General features: G+C 40.6%; 1 pseudogene across 1 annotated transcript; it reads right to left on the bottom strand.

Moving 5' to 3' along the window:
* Window positions 1-17,846: 17,846 nt before the first annotated feature.
* On the bottom strand, window positions 17,847-18,994 carry LOC308614150 (osteoclast-stimulating factor 1-like; annotated as a pseudogene). Its single transcript has one exon. The product of its transcript is annotated as an osteoclast-stimulating factor 1-like (transcript).
* Between the last annotated feature and the right edge of the window lie 603 nt (window positions 18,995-19,597).

The following is a 19,597-nucleotide window of genomic DNA, read 5'->3' as shown; positions in this document are numbered from 1 at the left end:
GTGCCACATCCTGCCTTAAATTGTCTGTGTACTGTGTATAATTTTTTATGTAATTATTTCCTTTCTGAGTGTACACCCCTTGAAAACAGTGTTACTCAGCAATGTTTGTTGAATGAATGAATAAACTTACTTTTGTAGCTGACTCAGACATTCACCAAAAGAAGGAAGAGAGGTAATTAAATGGTAGGTTTAAATGGCAGCCCCCCACCCCACCCTGCCTAGCTCTTGCAAAAATACAGGTTGCATGTGAGTAAAATAGAAACAGAAGATGATAGCATCCAAAAATAATTTGTGGATGGTAAGGTCAACCACACGAAAGATCAACAACTATATACTGTCTTATGAATAGCTTAGGTAAGAACGAGTTGAAAAGGAATGAATTTATTGCACAAAGGGACTCAGAGAGCCAAATAAAAATTAGACATGACATTCATTTTTATGGTGGTGAGGTCTTCAAGCCAAGCCCGCTAAAAACAGGAAATAACCTCCCAGGTTTATTATGATGTCCTTCAGATTATTTTTATGAACTATTCCAAATCTCAATCTTTTTAGAGGATGTTCTCTTATGATAGTGAAAACAATAAATCTCTGACATTTCCCCTTCATTTGGAAGTGCTGTGTAATCTGAAATTGAAAAATCTCCTTCAACTCAATGTGGAGTTTTTCCCCCTGACTTTAAAAACCTTTGTTAACAAGCTATCTCGGTTTTTCAAGTCAGTGACTCATATCCTCAGCTCCCCAAACCTAGGTTCTTTCTGGAATGTCCTTTCTGAACAAGCAGGAGCTCACCTTATCAGCAGTGCTTGATTTTTGGAGACAGGAATTTATGAAGCTCAACCTGTGAATACATAACTCTTGTTCACCTTGGTATGTTACCAAGTTTTCCTAAGGCTTCCACCAACTTGACTGAGTAAGACATGTATCACCAATCTTGGAAGGGAAAATAAGAAGTGCTACTTAAATAACTAAAGCTGGCAGAGATAAAGCCTCTGAAAAAATCCCACTCCACATACCATCAAAAGAAATACGTTATGGATGAGAGAATTTGTTTGTTTTTCCTTTTCTTGAGTTTTAAATGTTTTTACATAAATAATATCATAGCAATAAGAGCAAAATGAAAAAGAAAAAGATCACTCAGCACCTCACCTTTTTAACAGACAAAGGATTTTTTCTCTAGTCTCCGTGCATCTACATGCATAGACATCTATATGGCATAGTTTTAATTCAGGTAACCTAGAGGCTCTCAGGACTATTGTACAATGGAATGTTGGCCCGCTCTCTAGAAATGAGGTAGGAAGAAATAACTGTGCCGCACCCCCCCCCTCCCCTGGGGCCTGTATAAATGAGATCTGGGAGCTTGGGAGGAACCAGAAGCAGACTTGGGGAATCTGAGAGATGAGGCCCATGACTGATCCCAGAGTATGCTTCACTCAGCCTGAGGCATGACCCAGGAGGTCCAGACACCTGTCACTGACCCTAGAACACAACAGGGTTTCTCCACAAGATCTCCAATATCATTTCTATTCCTTTAAACAAAGCTGGAATCTCCATGCTGACAATTACATCAAATCAATACTCCCTTGCCAGACCATCTAGGCCCTGTATTAGCTTGGCCTGTGGGTAGAAGGTGGTATTCGATAAAGGCTGAGAGGGAAAAAGGTAACAATATAAAATTCTAAAATTGTGTTGGAGATACCGGAAATACTTCCCTGTGGTGATTTCATCCCCAAAGACTCCACACCAGAGTCAACAAGAAACTACACAGGCAAGGTGTTTTTTTGTTGTCTCACCTGCTTATAAAACCCCAGCCTCGGGCTTCCCTGGTGGCGCCGTGGTTGAGAGTTCGCCTGCCGATGCAGGGGACACGGGTTCCTGCCCCGGTCCGGGAAGATCCCACATGCCACGGAGCGGCTGGGCCCGTGAGCCATGGCCGCTAAGCCTGCACATCTGGAGCCTGTGCTCCGCAACGGGAGAGGTCACAACAGTCAGAGGCCCGCGTACCGCAAAAAAAAAAAAAAACCAAAAACCAAACAACAAAAAAACCCCAGCCTCCTTCTCCAGTCCTTCCACAACCTGAGATGGCAGAACTCTTAAGGAAGACAACTGTAGCAATCCTGGGCTTGTTGCTTCTGGCTGTCTGCCCTGTTTCTTCACGTTGACTTGTAACAGGCCAGCCTTTCACCAGCCTTTCACCTCTCTTTCATCTAGAGACCTTGGGGTCTCTAGATTCCCAGCTGTGCAGAACCCTAACAAGCTGCATTTCACAGGCTTAGAGAAACAAGAGGAACCACAGTCCCTGGCAGTCAAGAATAAAGATCTGTAAAGGCTGTTCATAGTGACCCCATGCTGAGTAGTAATAATAACAATAGCTTAAGTTGATTGTGCCAGAAAGAGTGCTGAGCCCCTTCCAGAAAGCATCTCATTTAATTGTCACAACGATCCTTGAGGGAGGAATTATTGTCTTTTTTGTTTTTTCAGGAGGGGAAACTGAGACATATATCTAAATTAGCTTACATGAGGGACTTGCCTGGCGGTCCAGTGGTTAGGACTCTGTGCTTCCACTGCTGGGGGCATGGGTTCGTTCAATCCCTGCTCGGGGAACTAAGACCCTGCATGCCGCAGGGCCAAAAAATAAAATAATATAAAAGCCACTACACAGATATTTTAAAAATAAATAAGTAAATAAAGTAGCTTACATGAGATCCAGTATAGTTAGAAAGTGGCAGAACTTGAATTTGAATACAGCAAGCAAAGGAATATAAGGAGACCACACTTTCTTTATAGTGAGATGCTTCCTGAGAACTCAAGCCTGAATGGGGTCGAGGGGAGTCTGATGGAATCCCACACACACCTACCCTTCCCCCGTCTCCACCCCAGCTCACCAAGTCTCTCTTTCTCTCCTGCTCTTCTTTCCCATTCTGCCACTCCCTTTCCCTGCTCTCCATCCTTTAGTTTTTTCTTCTCTGCCTATTTTCTCACCCTGTAAATGCTCTACTTGGAAGCATGGAGCCCTAAAACAGCTGCCAGCCCTGGCTCTGGCGTGTGACTCATTACTACGTTGCTAGACCCAGAAATGAACTGAGTGAGACACGTTAAGTCCAAAGCATCCAGTATCCCTATGCCCACTGAAGTCAGGGCCTGTGGGTTAGCAGTTGATAGCATTGCAGCACTTTCAAAGGTGTAACTCAGTCCTGACTCTTTGCCTACTCCACCCGTGACCCTGTGGCATCCTTTGAAGTATGTCTCGTGTAATATCTTGCGATTCCACTGCTGCAGGGGAAAGATGTTTGCATGCAGTGGGAATCTGTGACGCAGTGCTATTAATTCTTATTCCTTCTGATATCTAGGTTGGTGTTTCTGTGCCTTTATGTTCTTGAAATTTTATGTTAGTATGGTTAGTTTGGACTCAGTTTCAAAAGCATTAATGTATAGGTTTGAAAGGATTAAGGTATTCTTTTTACTGCCAGAGGAAAGTGTGTTCTGAGAGAAATATACACACTCTATTCAGAGGAAAACATTCATAGCCGTTATATATTGTAGAAAGTTGGACATTGTTAGGTGGTAAAATTCAATCCCTAGCACTCTTGGTAAGAGTGCTACACCATTCATTCATGCATTCAATGTATATTTAAATATGTCAGAAGTGATACATGCTATAAATGAAATTAAAGTTTGGTAAAGGAATAGAAAATGTAGAAGGGCTATTTTTGATAGCATGGTTAGGGAAGGCCTCACTGAAAAAGTGACATTGAAGCAAAGCCCTGAAAGGACTAAGGGAATGAGCCATGGAAACATCTGGGGAAGAATATTCTAAACAGAAAGAACAGTAAGTGCAATGGCCCTCAGATGGAGATGAGCTTGGTGAGTTTGAAGAAGGGCAAGAAAACCAGTTAGAATAGAATGGACCCTGGAGGAAAGAAGCACTGTCACAGAGGTTTGCAGAGCCTGCTGGGCTATAATAAATAGCTTTGACTGGATTGTAAATGTGATGAGAAATCACTGGAAGAATTTGAGTAGGATAGTGAGAAGATCTGCCTTGTTTAGAAAGATCACTCTGGCCTCTGGTTCAATAATGGACATTGGTGAGCAGGGGTGGAAGCAGGGGAGCAAGCTGAAAGGTTATTACAGTAGCCAGTGTAAGAGGATGAGGGCTCTTGGGTGTGAGATATATTTTGTAGATAGAAATAAGAGGATCTGAAGGATTTGGAAGTGGGTTGTGAGGGAAAGGGAAGATTGAAGCTCACCTCTAGCTTTGCAGCCTGAACCCTGGGTGAATAATGGAGCCATTTACTAAGACGAAAAGTCTGGGAGGAAGATAGTAAACGAAGTTTTGCACATATTAAGTTCAAGATTACCTAAGACATCCAAGTAGAGGTGCCAAGTAGGTAGCTGTGAAGCAAGTCTGGAGCACATTGAGGGGTGATATCTACGGTGATGTTGACTAAGACACTTTTCTTACCACCATTGTTAGTCAATAGTTAGAGATTTGAATTTCAAAAATGGAATTCACCTCCTACAAGGGCACTGCACTCCATCTTGCAAACCCTTGTTCTCTGTCTCAATGCTACACGTAGGGGAGTATTAACTGAGATGTTAAGCCTTATGGTGTTCACCATCAAATCCTCCAATAGTGCCCCTTGAGCAATTAATATTTGACATTTCCAAAGGGCCTCAACTAGTGAGACACTGTGCTCCTTTAAATACTATCCTTGGGCTTCCCTGATGGCGCAGTGGTTGAGAGTCCGCCTGCCGATGCAGGGGACGCGGGTTCGTGCCCCGGTCCGGGAGGATCCCACATGCCGCGGAGTGGCTGGGCCCGTGAGCCATGGCCGCTGAGCCTGCGCGTCTGGAGCCTGTGCTCCACAACGGGAGAGGCCACAACAGTGAGAGGCCCGCGTACCGCAAAATAACAACAACAACAACAACAACAACAACAAAAAGAAACTATCCTTAAATAAAGCAGAAACTCTGGCCAACAGAAGTAGCTGAACACAAGAAATGCATATTCCATAATATCTGCAGATCATTTTCAGGCATATTAACTACTTTTAGAGGATGCGGTGAGTCACAGATTTAAAGTTGTGGAGCGTGGATTCTGGATGTGGAAAGGCCAACTTGAAAGCACGTACTATTCAAATGCTGCTGGATGGAAGCCCAGAACTTATGCCATAGGGTCACATCCCCTGACATCAGCTGATCTAGATTATTTACAGAACACTGAAGTCCAAGGATTGCATCATATTTAGAGGGTTGAGGATATATGCCTCAGGGTACTTCAGAGTATTTAACAGAATTAATAAATAGCCACGCATCCAAAAATGGAAGATTTTTCTCAGCCACAACATTTTAAGAATCAATAAAGACTTTGCCCACAATGTTTTCTCATGAGGTGTTTTTTTGCCAGAATTACTGAATAAGCCAGGACTTCTTCAACATTACAGTGTTCACACAGCTGATCTTGCCAGGGACATCTGTGTGGAGAGTGTTATCACCTGTTCTTTCTAGAGATGAAGACTTCTGGGAAGGAACACAGGGACCCGCGTGCAGAGCATCTGTGCCATTAGAAAGTCTGATTGAAAAAGGCATCAGCAGAATTCTCAAGGTATTTCCCAAGAGACTGGGAACTTACAAGGCCCATTCTGGCTTTGTCCCCTTTAATTGGGTCAAGTCTGTTCGGCATCTCTTCTTTCAAGGGAGTTGCTCACCAACTAGACCCCATTATTGCATTCATTCACTTGAAAACTAGACAGGTATATTTTTGCTATTAGAAAAACGTATAGAGAGCTTGGTTATCACACAAGGTCTCTTTAGATCAGTTGCACGTACCACTGTGTGCTGTATCAATGGCGTAACCAGAGACATTAACAACAGGCATAGGCTTTGAGTGGGACAGGTCAGAGTTCTGAGTCCAGCTTTGCCACTTACTGCTCTGGTGGCCAAATTCAGGTAAGTGTAAAATTGGGATAATCACAGTACCCATCTCATAGGTTTACTGTGAGAATTAGATGAGTTAACGTCCTCAGAGAGGTTAGAAGAGTACCTAGAACATAGAAAGCACACAATAAATGTTAGCTCCTATTGTTATTAGAATCATCATTTTTAAAGACCATTGGCAAAGAGATTTTTTGGAACTATAGACCCAGTATAAATAAGATACTTAAGTAGACCCTCATTAAGTTTCTGCAGTTAGATAACACCATGTTCTTTGTAGCTTCAGAGAATGAAGTTTGATATATATCTTGACCTAGCTTAAGGTTATCAGTGACTGATATTTTTTTATTGAAGTGAAATTCACAGAATATAAAATTAACTATTTTAAAGTGTGAAATTCAGTGGCATTTAATGCAGTCACAATTCTGTGCAAGAATCACTTCCATCTAGTTACAAACCATTTTATCACCCCCAAAGGAGGCCCATACCCATAAGCAGTTATTCGCCTTTCGCCACAGTCCCCGGCAACCGCTAAACTGTTTCTGTCTCTATAGATTTACCTATTCTGGATATTTTAAATAATTGGAATCACATAATATGTGACCTTTTGTGCTGGCTCCTTTCACTTACAGTGACTTAATATTGAAGAGGAAACTGCAGATCCCCAAAGAATCACCATCTCATCATCCCATCCTCTCTGATATGCTTGGAATTTTCCAATGCTTAATGGAGACTCTGATCTCTAGGATTTCAGATTCTGTCCTCTGTTAAAGAAATGCTTTAATCAAATGCTTGAATCAACAGTGGGTGGATTTGGGGGAAAACTCCAGGAAGTTCTAAATCACTTCAACATATCAAGTATCTGAGAATAATTATGCCCTCAACATGAGGAGATTTTGTCAACGGTGCAGTTTAATTCTGTCATTTTATAGAGAAGGACTTTGCGACCTAGTGTTGTTTTCTTTGGCTGCTATAAGACACATACAACCCTTGATGCACTTATTACAAAAATAATTCCTTTAAGGAGCATGTATAACGTGCTAGGGCCTATTGCAAGACACAGTCCCTGAGCTGTGGCTAAGCTGCTCATGGTCCACTGGAGAGAATAGACAAACAATTAGACATTAAAATATAATAAATGCTGTGACTGAATTAAGCACAGGGGGCCCTGGGAGCACATGTGCATGTACCTAGCCCTGCAGGAGGCATTGGCGGGGTACTCCGTACACTCTTTCTTCCACACAAGGCTAAGTCATTGTATTGCTGGTGGAAAAGTAAATTTTATACATCACGAAGCAATACTTTTCAGAATGTTAAATGGTTGTTGACTTTGGAGCCCGTGTTAATTTATTATCACAAAGAAAGAATGCTGTTACCATAGGTACTTCTTACATTACTGCTGTTCTGTTTAGCCACTGATGCCATGTGGCATTAAGGTACAGATTGCAACCTAAGGTTAACGTTCCTTACTGTATGGAATTAGACATTTACTGAGTAGGAAATCCTTGCTGGTATTGAGGGAGTTATTTTCTACTTAATCTATTTTACAACTTAAACTTACCACAATTTTTTTTGGTGGGGAGTTTATTCTAAGAGTAAGAATATTCTCTTAATTATATTCTGTCTCAACCCTCTGCTACAGTCATGACCCTGCCCCCATTATTTGAAACAAACAAGTGTCACACGTGGCCTTGTTGTCTATGCTCAATATCACTCCCCAGCTGATGGTATCACCAAGTCCTCCAGCATTATGGCCACACCGTTTCATAATATGTAATTAAAAATGACTCTGAGGGCTTCCCTGGTGGCGTAGTGGTTGAGAGTCCGCTTGCCAATGCAGGGGACACGGGTTCGTTCCCCGGTCCGGGAGGATCCCACATGCCGCGGAGAGGCTGGGCCCGTGAGCCATGGCCGCTGAGCCTGCACGTCCGGAGCCTGTGCTCCGCAATGGGAGAGGCCACAACAGTGAGAGGCCCGCGTACCGCAAAAAAAAAAAAAAAAAAGACTCTGAGCACCGTTTCATCCCTCCTTCTCCCCAGGGACTCTTGGACTTCCATTTCTCCTAGTTACTTCTGATTCTGAAGTCCTGCTTTTGCTGAATTCTCAAGCCTCGCCCTGGTTCCCACCTCCTGCAAGTGCTGTACCTTTTCCACACCACATCACTCCATACTGGACACATCTGATCCCTCTGCTCCCCAAAATACTGTTGACCAAATCAGATATCAAAATGTTTAGAGACAAATGCAGCACAGGAGAGCAAAACTGAAAATTAAATTTTAACTTAAAAAATCAAAAACTTAACTTAAAATTGAATATTTTAGTCATTTCCAAAGTCCCTTTGGCCATATCTCTCTAGCTGTTTTTTCCTTACCTCTTTTTTCCTCTCTCCTACTTTCCATCAGAACTCAGATTTTCTCCCACTCTTATTACTATGCAGAGCCCTGCAGGTCGTTGTGATGCATGCTAAAATTTGAGAAGACTTAAACAAATTTTGAGTATATACTTATGCTATGCACACATTTACAGATCTACTTCATCATTTTTAATGGTTGTATGAATTTAATGATTCCATACTGATGGACATTCAGGGTGCTTCTAATTTTTATATATGAACATACACTAGAAAAGCATATGGAAAAATCAAAATAATTATAAGAAGATCTAGCTATTTAAAAAAAAATTTTTTTTTGGCCACCCCATGCGGCTTGCAGGATCTTAGCTCCCCAACCAGGGATTGAACCCAGGCCCACGGCAGTGATGAAAGCATGGAGTCCTAACCACTGAACTGCCAGGAAATTCCCATAGACAGCTATTTTAGACAAAATGTTTTTCTTTAAAAATTCCTTTTATGATGTAATATTGTTTAACAACAAATCAAATTGGAAGAGAGAACAATATTGGGTAAGCTAAAGGAGGGAGGCAGGTATGGATTCTCCATAGAGGGTAAGGGAGCACACTGTAGTAGGGTAGAAGCTTCTTGAGGCCAGGGACCATGTCTGATTTGTTTACTTCTGTATGTCCAGTGCCTTGAACAGCACCTGACATAGAGTGGGTGCTTAGTAAGTATTTAATGAATGAATGGATAATGAATGAATCTCAAAATAATTACACTAAGTAAAAGAAGAGTACATGCTATAAGATTCTATTTATATAAAATTCTAAAAATTGCAAACTATAGTGCTAGAAAAGCAGGTAGGTATTTTCAGTTTATTGAAGTATGTCTATTATACCTCAGTAAAGCTGTTTTAAAAATAAAAAGACATTGCCTGGTGTTTCTCGTCTGAGTAATTATTGGTATTTCCCCAAAATGGAGAACGATGAGTTCTGTTTGGGACATACTGAGTTTGGGGCAACCATGGAATATCCAAATAGACACGTGAGTAAGTTTTTGGATATGAGTCTCTCTGAGGAGGAGTATTTGAGTTAAAGCTATTCTTTCAACAGCTGAAATGTGCACATCGAACTTTGCGACATCAGCCATTAAGGTTGAATGATGACAGAAGCCAGACTAGAGTAGATGGAAAGAGAAGTAAAGAAATGTAGAGAGAAAAGTAGACAAAGATAAGTTTGGCTGTTCTGGAAAAAGAGAAAACTAGGGCAATTACTGGAGGAGGTGTCTTCTGAGGATGGTCCTCAGTGATACCTTGGAGCCCCAAACCTTCCCCCAGCCACCTTGCCTTTGGTTTACATCACTTTTAGTTGAGGCCTCTGTTCCTTAGGCTCAAAGCACCCTGACTAGTACTCTCTTTTTTCCTTCTTTCTCACCTCTTTCAGTCAATCACAAAGTCCTTTTACTCCTGTTTCTTTAAAGGTGCTTAAATCTGTTCACTTCTCTTAACCCATTGCCAACGTCCTGGGGCGAGCTGCCATTATCTGATTACTGCAGAATCCAAAGGTTCTGCTCATAGTGCAGCAGCCAAGTACATCTATCCTGGAGTCACTGGGTTCAAATCCCAGCTTGCTCCTTAGGAGCTTAGTGACTTCTCTGTGCCTCAGTTAAAAGTACCTTCCTGCCAAGATTTTGTGAGAGTTAAATGCAATAAAATCTGTGCAGCGTTTCCTGGTTTTTAAAAAAATGTTTATCTTTTTTTTTCTCTACTATCCATTTAATTGCTTGTGTTGTTTGTTTTGTTTGGAAAATCTTCCCTAGACATCACCAACTGGTTAAATCCTATGTGTTTTTAAACTTCAGTTAGGGTGCCAGCTCCTTAAGGAAGGATTTCTTGATTGACCTACACTTTACCTTGCTGAAGCACTCTGTCAGAGTGCTTATCATACTTTTTGGCTCTTCTTCTTCTTATTTTGCTTCTGAATCCCACACTACTTAATGATGAACCCTTTGAAGACAAGGATGGTGTTTTTAGCATTGAAAAAAGTTTATTGGCATAAAGTCCCAGGAAGAGATAAGTGTTAGTTAAAACTAGGAGCCTGATACACTGCATGATTCCAACTGTATAACATGCTGGTAAAGGCAAAACTATGGAGTCAGGAAGATGATCAGTGGTTGCCAGGGGTTTGAGAGGATGGAGGCATGGCTAGGCAGAGCATAGAGGATATTTAGGGCAGTGAAACTACCCTAGTGCATAATGTGTGATCATTACATGTCCTTATATATTTGTCGAAACCCACAGAATGTATAACACCAAGAATGATCTTAATGCAAACTATGGACTTTGAGTGATTATGATGTGTCACAGTAGGTTCATCAATTGTGACAAATGCACCACTCCGGAATGTAGTTCGGGAAACTATGCATGTGTGGGGTAAGGAGATATATGGGAACTCTCTTTATATATATATATATATATATATATATATATATATATATATATATATATATATATATACATACACACATATATATGTGTATATACATATATAAAGATAGATATATCTTTGAAGAAATAATCATCCCTGCCTTCGTGGAGTCAGACATCAAACAAATAACTAGGCAAACTATCATTTATTTGACATTAAGAAGCACTATGGAGCACAGGGTCTTCCCTGAGAAAGCAAAACTTAAGGTGATGCATCACCTTGAGGTCTGCCCTCAAGGACAGGGAGCAGTTAAACCAATTAAAAAGGCTCTTTAAAGAGCCTAAGGGCCAGAGTGAACAGTGTGTTCCAGGACCAAAGGAGGCTAGGTATAGGCAGGTCAGACTAGTTGGAGCACAGTGAGCTAAGGAGGTAAAACCGGGGCGGTGAAAAGAGGGCAGACCTACAGGGCTTGCAGTCACAGAGTTGGAAGCTGTGTCCTAAGGACAGTGGGGCACCATCAAAAGATTTTAAATAGAAGAATGATATGGTCAGATTTGAATTAAAAAAAAAATCTCTCTGGCTGCTGCATGAAAGAATGGATCAGAAGGAACAATGTGAAAGTGGCTAGATCAGGAGGGAGAGTACTGCAAGAGTCCAGGGGAGGAAGAGCGTATTGCAAATGTGAAATACTTAGCTCCTTGCAGGCATGCTCCACGTGGCCATGAGCAATGCAGACAATGCAGTGGGGGAAGACAATGGGGAAAGAGGAAAAGCCTGTGGAAAAGGCAGGAAATGTGAGCAGATAGTTCACAGAGCAATAAAGCTGAATAAATGGGCTTAGATCGTGATATATAATGCTTTTTATTTTTTATAAATTTATTTAGTTATTTATTTTTGGTTGTGTTGGGTCTTCATTGTTGGGTCCTCGTTGCTGCACAGGCTTTCTCTAGTTGCGGTGAGCGGGGGTTTCTCTTCGTTGTGGTGCACGGCTTCTCATTGCAGTGGCTTCTCTTGTTTCAGAGCTCAGGCTCTAGGCACGTGGGTTTCAGTAGTTGTGGCACGTGGGCTCAGTAGTTGTGGCTCGCGGGCTCTAGAGCACAGGCTCAGTAGTTGTGGCGCATGCGCTTAGTTGCTCCGCGTCATGTGGGATCTTCCCGGACCAGGGATCGAACTCGTGTCCCCTGCATTGGCAGGCGGATTCTTAACCACTGTGCCACCAGAGAAGGCCCCAATGGTTTTTAAATAACATCACTTTTATAACAGTGATAATAAAATAATAACCATAGTACTTGAATTTATTGAGTAATTACTATGTGCTAGGCAATTTTTCTATGTTCTTTATACAGATTAATTTCATCCCTGTTCTAGTTATCTGTTGCTTCATAAAAAATCACCCTAAAACTTAGTGCTTAAACCAACCTATATGTGTATATATATAATCTGTAGCTTGGACAGAGCTTGAGGGTTGGGGGAAGCTTGTTACTGCTCCTCTTGGTGTCAGCTGGGGTAGCTTAAAGTCAGAGATCTAGAATCTCTGAAGCTTGCTCACTCACCTGCCTGTAATTGATGCCAGCTGTGGGCTGCAGCTGTCTACTCTTGTTGCACTCAACACGATCTTCTTCAGTGTATTTGCTCACATGTCCAATTCTCTGCTGGACTTTGAGCTCCTCCAAAACGTAAAACATGTCTTTATCTTTGTATCCCCTCTGTTTGGGGCACCATCTACAAATGAATGAATCCTGAATCTCGGTAAGAGAATATTTTCCTTTACCAAATTGGACACTCCTAGTGACTGGAATTTTATAACTTTGCAAGACTACAATTTTGTTGGGAAGTTTTTCTTTATCCTTAGCCAAAATCTACTTTTGTGTAACTTTTACTCAGTGGACTTTTACTTAGGACTTGTGGAACTCCACAGAATGAGTCTAAGCTAACTTCTGTAAGACATCCACTCCCTCAGTGATAGCTATCAAATTACATCTAAATCTCTAAGCTTAACACCCCAGTTCCTATTATTGTTCTTCCTGGTTGTGGTTTCCATGGTTACCTCACTCTTGATTCATTCTTAGATAATCATTGTGGTTCATAGAGATCCAGAACGAAATGCCTGGATAAATATTAATGGTGAGTCTGTGAACACAAGGGAATGAAGTGGAATAGGAAACCACTCTGAGACCATCATAAGCAAGTGGGCTCCAAAAAGAAGTGCAGGATGGGACTGAGGGGTGAGGACATCGATAGGGAGCTGGGGACTACATCCTATCCTGGACCTTCCCTGGTAGGCTGATCCTGATGAGAAGCAGATGGAGAACCTGTGGGAAGGTAATCTGAGACCCTGTCTGACTGGAAATGGAGAAGGAAAAACAGGAAAAGTGGAGTTGAAACCCAGTTGCCCACTTCTATCTTAAAATTGTGTTTCTTTTTTTTTTTTTTTTTTTTGCGTTACGCGGGCCTCTCACTGCTGTGGCCTCTCCCGTTGCGGAGCACAGGCTCCGGACGTGCAGGCTCAGCGGCCATGGCTCACGGGCCTAGCCGCTCCGCGGCATGTGGGATGTTCCCGGACCAGGGCACGAACCTGTGTTCCCTGCATCGGCAGGCGGACTCTCAACGACTGTGCCACCAGGGAAGCCCTAAAATTGTGTTTCTTGAAGCATAGTTTATTGTTCATAAGAATTTCATAACCTGCTGGTAGACATGTGTTTCCTGAGCTCAGCCCCACACCCACTGAATGTGTACTCTTTACAAACTCCAAGGTAATTCTTAAGTACACAGAGAATCTTGTTTTAAGGGCCAGAATAAGATAGAAACTGCTCATACTCAGAGTTAGAAAAGTGCTTTTCAAACCATTTCACAAAGCTAAAGAATCTCATGTTCTTCAGAAATGTCTTTGAAATATAAAAAAATCCCAGCTCATGTATTTAGTCTCCAAGGTTCCATCCCCATAAGTCCTTATCCCAACCCATAAGGGTCTGAAAAACAGTAGAAAAGAGCTGCCTTTGTTAGAAGATCCTATCACAATAACTCTTAGAGAAAAGCCTCCCACCCCCGCAAACTGCCACCCCCAGGAAAAAAGCAGTTGAAGAATTCAAACCCATTATACATTCTTTCCATTCCCTGTCGCCAGCTTCACTGAAATATTAAATCCTTTCCTCTTTTCTACAGATGGACTTTAAGATAGATTTTCCAATGAATTTTTAGTTAAATAATGAATGGAAAATGTCAAGTATAGCTGTAGCAAATGCAGATTTTTTTGCTTAGAATAAGAGAGAAACTAAAATGGAATTTCTCTAAATACATGTTTTTCCCTCTTTTAGGAAAATGTTTCAAGTACATTTACTGAGTGCCCAAAGGAAATATCAGTGCACATCTTTTATGAAGTTGTAACAGGTAAAAATCTAACATTACTAGACAAAAATACAAGGGTCAATTTTTCACACGTCGAGTCTTGCTTTAATAAAATGATTTTGCAGTAAGCATTTCTTTGAGTAGAAGCCTTTGCCTTTTAGCCTATCTCCTCCAATTATTAAAGCATGTATTTACAGCGCAGAAGAAAGATCACTGAAAAACAGATTCTTTTAATGAGATAATGCCAAGTGAAGAGCATTCTGAAATGGGGAGAAAGGGTGAGTGATAATTTCACCCTAAGTCATCAGAAAGAGAAAAAGATGGACTCAAAATGATTAATCTACAGTCTTTCAGAAGCATTGCTTGAAAAGAAACAGACTATGATGCTCACTCACTCACTCCTCAAATATTTATTGAGATCACCTACAATGTGTCCACTGGGGTTAAAGAGGGGCCCAAGACAGGCACAGTCCCTCACTTCAAGGTAGAGTTCCAAAACGCCCAAGGCATTTAATTACAATTGTAATATAGTGATGAATACTATAAAAGAAATGCTTTGAGAATGAATTTATCATCATTTGAAAGTCAAGTTGAAGTTAATCTTAAATGAGGGGACAAATTTTAAAACTATTTCTTTCCAAGTTTCAATTTGGACAGATTTCTTTGCTTCAACATTTTGAGAGTTATTCGGGAGAGTGATTTTTAAAAAACATGTATTGTGTGCCAATACATGTTTGTAGTTACCTACAAGCTCCTTCTTTGAGGGCAAGGAAATTCACACTTACTGAGTGCCGACTTTGCCGGAAGAATTGGACCTATTTTGCCCAACAACCTAAGATACGTGTGTTGCTGTGCTTCCTTTGCACAGGAGGACACTGACGCTCAGGGAGATGAAATAATTTGTTTCAAGCCAGCAGATTTGGTCCTTGTCACTGCATTTAGCTGGAAAATGGAGGAGGGCTTCCCTGGTGGCGCAGTGGTTAGGAATCTGCCTGCCAATGCAGGAGACACGGGTTCGAGCCCTGGTCCGGGAAGATCCCACATGCCGCAGAGCAACTGAGCCCGTGCGCCACAACTACTGAGCCCACATGCCACAACTACTGAAGCCCTGGCGCCTAGAGCCAGTGCTCCGTAACAAGAGAAGCCAGCGCAATGAAAAGCCCGTGCACCGTAAAGAAGACCCAAAAGCAGCTAAAAAAATAAATAAAGAAACAAACAAAAAAAAGAAAGTGGAGGAGGGAAGAGGGTGACAGATAAAAGGCTAATTTCACTGACAATTAGTCTATTGTTAATGTCGCTAATGGGTTGAGCCAAAGTAATCAGAGCCCACAAAATACTGCCTTTTTATCAAAAGTAAATGCAGGATCTGTAGATGAAAGGACAGCTGTAGGTTCTTGAGGGAGAAATGGTAGTTAAGATTTTATGCGAAATATAGTTTGTAATAAAATTAGATTGTACTAAAATGCATGAAGGACACTGTGCATTGCACTTCAAGTGCTTTGTTAAGATGTTTGTTGTACCTTTAGCAAAGTTTGCAATAGATAACAAGGTGAGATTATAGAGAATTTATTTCTTGAAATACAAAGAAGTTGCACAATGTCAGTTTACACAATGACAAGGCTTTTAGTTTTAAGCAAGAAGTGAAGGAAGGAGCTAAAATAATTGGATCAGAGAAATCATAGAAAACCAGAGTTAAGATTTGTCAGCAACAGTTATGTGGAAAATCAAGATTTGCTTCCCCTCGGAGGTGGGGGTGGGGAGGGGGGAGGGAGAGGGATGGACTGGGAGTTTGGGGTTGGTAGATGCAAACTATTACATTTAGAATGGGTAAACAACAAGGTCCTAATGTAGAGCACAGGGAACTATATCTAATATTCTGTGATTAAACCATAATGGAAAAGAGTATAAAAAACTAAATAAGTAAAATAAAATATTGGCTCTACAAAAAAAAAAAAAAAAAGATCTGCATCCTCCAGAAGAATAATTGGTTATAATAACAAGAAAGCAGCAACAACCAGGATTAGTGAGCTCTAGTCTTAGCTCTGCTTCATCTGCCCAATGAGGTCCAGATGCCAGTTACTCAGAAGAGTTTGAAGATTTTATTAAGTCCCAAAGCGGGTGGTAAGAGTCAACATATAATTCATTCTAAATTCAAACCCACCAGGGCCTCATCATCCAAGATGGCTAGCAAGAAGGTGGGAAGGTAGGAAGGAGAGACAGGGCTGCAGTGGAGACAGATTGAGATTCACCTTGAGTTCTTTTGTTTTCAATAAATTTATTTATTTAATTTATTTATTTTTGGCTGTGTTGGGTCTTTGTTGATGCACACGGACTTTCTCTAGTCGCAAGTGGGGGCTACTCTTCATTGCGGTGCACGGGCTTCTCATTCCGGTGGCTTCTCTTGTTGCAGAGCACGGGCTCTAGGCGCACGCAGGCTCAGTAGTTGTTGTGCACGGGCTTAGTTGCTCCGTGACATGTGGGATCTTCCCGGATCAGGGCTCGAATCCATGTCCCCTGCATTGGCAGGCGGATTCTTAACCACTCTACCACCAGGGAAGCCCTTGCCTTGAGTTTTTATTCTCTACCAAACTATCACCCCTTTTCTTTAACTTGCAGCCTGTTTATCAATATAAGTAAGGATACATTGGTGTGCATAGAAATATATGTTATACACTCTAAATAATATTATAGATAATGTTCAGTAATACTGTTTTGTTGATCTGGTTATAAGACATTCTCTTCAGTGATAATTTTGGTAACAAATTATCTTACAAACGCATTCCTTTACTATAACAAACATGTCTGATTTTTACAAACTCTTTACGGTTCTTTGATTCTACCACCAAGTAGCAATGATCAATTACTCTTTCCCCTTCCCCCACTAAACATCTCAGTCACCTCCTAACCAAAACCAAATCTAAGCTCTTAAACCACCCACCAGACAAAATAATATTCTAAAAATTCCAGACAATTAAGGAAGAAATTTATTTGAGATTAAATTGTACATAGGACATAACCTACTTTCCTCAGTGCATTTAAGATAATTTCATATTTTTAATGTATTTACTAGATATCATATCAAGTCAGTTTAGCCTCTAGTTCTTATAAACTTGAGTAAGAATTCTAGTTATTGACCCAGAATAATAGAGTCCTAGTTCAATAAAACAATGTGTATATTCTTTTAAATATACATGACATATTTATAAATAAACAAATGAATTTGACTTTGTATGTCCAGTGTTCTCTTTTTCCTTTTAACATTCTCTTTATTTTAAAATGAACTTAGGTGTGTATGTCTAATATTCTCCTTTCTTTCCAATTGTCTTTTCAATCCTCTTTCTACAAAAAGCAGGGAAGGGGTAGCAGAGGGAGAACACTGGTGATGAACTTTTAAATTCTGTCAGCTCCCAGAAAGCAGCACTCTACCTAACTTTTATTTATTTACATTATTAAAGTTTATATATTTTATTAGAAATGTATCTCCTCAATGATTTTTGTCTTCACTTTAATCAAAGCAGATATAGAAGGCTGAACAGAAATTTGGCTACTAGGCCAACTCGATCCCCCAAGACACTGAGAATCTCCCCACCTCCACATGGTTTCCATCCCAGACCCCCTAAAGAAATGGAGGGGCTTAGGGAGCCCTACCTTGTCATGTACCATCAATAAAGTACACTGTATCCAGGAAAAAAAAAAAAAAAAGAAAGAAAGAAAATTTGGCTACTATGATTCTTCTGTGCTAATAATACAAAATGTTATTTAAAAAATCAAATCAGTCTTTACCTAAATATAAATATAAAAAGCTTTATTAACCAGCAAAGAGTGATACCACAAAACAAAGGAAATAAAGTCTCTTAAAATGTTTATTTTTGTCAGAATAGCTGACGATTTTCTATTAAGTCTTTTGGTTTATTATGATAATAAGCCTTCCCCCCTTGAAAAATCCATTCAAAATATCTCAATCCTTGAGGTAAAGAACTTTAAAAAAAAAAAGAAAATCCCGATTTTTTTTTAAAGAAAAAAGTCTTAAAATTCCTGTAAGCTTGATAAATAGAAATAATCTCTTCTTGTTCTACTCTGGTGAACAAAAATGTACTTTATACAGCAAAATATCCAGTCACTTATTGGCAAACTGAAGGTGAGAACTATTCATTTACATGTTTTATTCAAACAGTGCAATACTGCCACGTTCATATAGACTTTTTTATTTTTTTATTTTTATTTTTTTTACAGTTACCAACACTCTTCTGGCAAAGACAAGGTTTTGAAATGGCAAAAGCAACAGAAGTTTTAGATCTCAAAGCTCCAGAAAGGAATTAATCTGATTCTTCATCATCAAGATAGTCCTCGGCATTGCTTAATGTTCGGACTGCATCTGTTCCCTGTTTCTTTTTCAGGAGAGATGCACAGGCAGCATTAGTAGCCATGTCCAGGGCCAGCTTCTTCTCATTGTTTCTTAAGTCTGTTCTAGCAACTTTTGCCAGAAGCAACTGGACAATATCTGCATAACCTTTCCAGGCAGCAGCATGCAAAGCTGTGGCTCCCAACTTGTTCTGTTGGTTCAGTTCAATGTTTGGTTGAGTAAATATCATTTCCACTGTATCTTTGTGACCCCCGTGACAAGCCCAGTACAGGCAGTGCTTCCAGCTTTGTCCAAGCCATTAACACTGACTCGGTTGTCCAAACACTATCTCAACCAGCTCAAGTTGCCTCATTTTGCAGCTTCATGCAATGGATTGTCAATGGATTCTGCCTGCTCAGCCACATAGTTGCTTGGGATTAGTCCCATCCTGCCTCTGGAGGTGCCTTTCCACCAACTGGTACCACTCATGTCAGTAATGTAGATTATATCACCTTCTTCAAAGTACAATTCATCTGGAGTTTGGGTTCAAAACATATAAAGAGCTCTGAACAATTTAACTTACCCTGGTTTGACCAGTTTGGGTGGCATCTTCAACATCTCTCTTCCTGGAGCACCATAACTTTTAAATAAATGTCCCTGAATAAGAATGTTTCTTTAAAATGAGTTCAGTTAGAACTCTTTCTATGCAGTATGGAATGATAAATTGATTTAAAATTAGTTATCGACTTACACCTCCAGAGAGAATTTTAGGTGGCTCACAAAAATATATAAAAAGCTCATGACAGAGTTGTAACAGAGACATAGTGAAAAAAATAAGGCCCGTCATGAGATGGGTGCACATGCCTGAAGTCCAACATACTTGCTAGAGGTTGGCCCCACACATGGATTTGGTCTTTCTGGCAAGGAAGAGACCTGGTCAGTAACATGATTCACAGAATCTGTGAGAAAGAAACTGGTCTTTTCTTCAGGTGAAACACAGCCACTCAGACCTGCCCAGGAGGGTGACACTTCAGACAGATGTGAGAAAGTGACAGCAGGGATCACACTCGGTCAACACTGGGACAAATCGATAATCTAAGCCCTAACATTCTATGTCAGGGCGGCACAGCTGAAGTAACACCGGTGAGAACATTTTTAAAGGTTTCACTAAAATCACAAAAGCAAACATAAAAACAACTCTCACAAACATAAAGACAAATA

Source organism: Mesoplodon bidens (genome assembly GCF_964165515.1).
Source record: "Mesoplodon bidens genome assembly, chromosome: 3".
NCBI classification, from domain to species: Eukaryota; Metazoa; Chordata; class Mammalia; order Artiodactyla; family Ziphiidae; genus Mesoplodon; species Mesoplodon bidens.
Note: the sequence above shows the minus strand (reverse complement) of the source record. Positions and strands in the feature narration are given on the sequence as shown.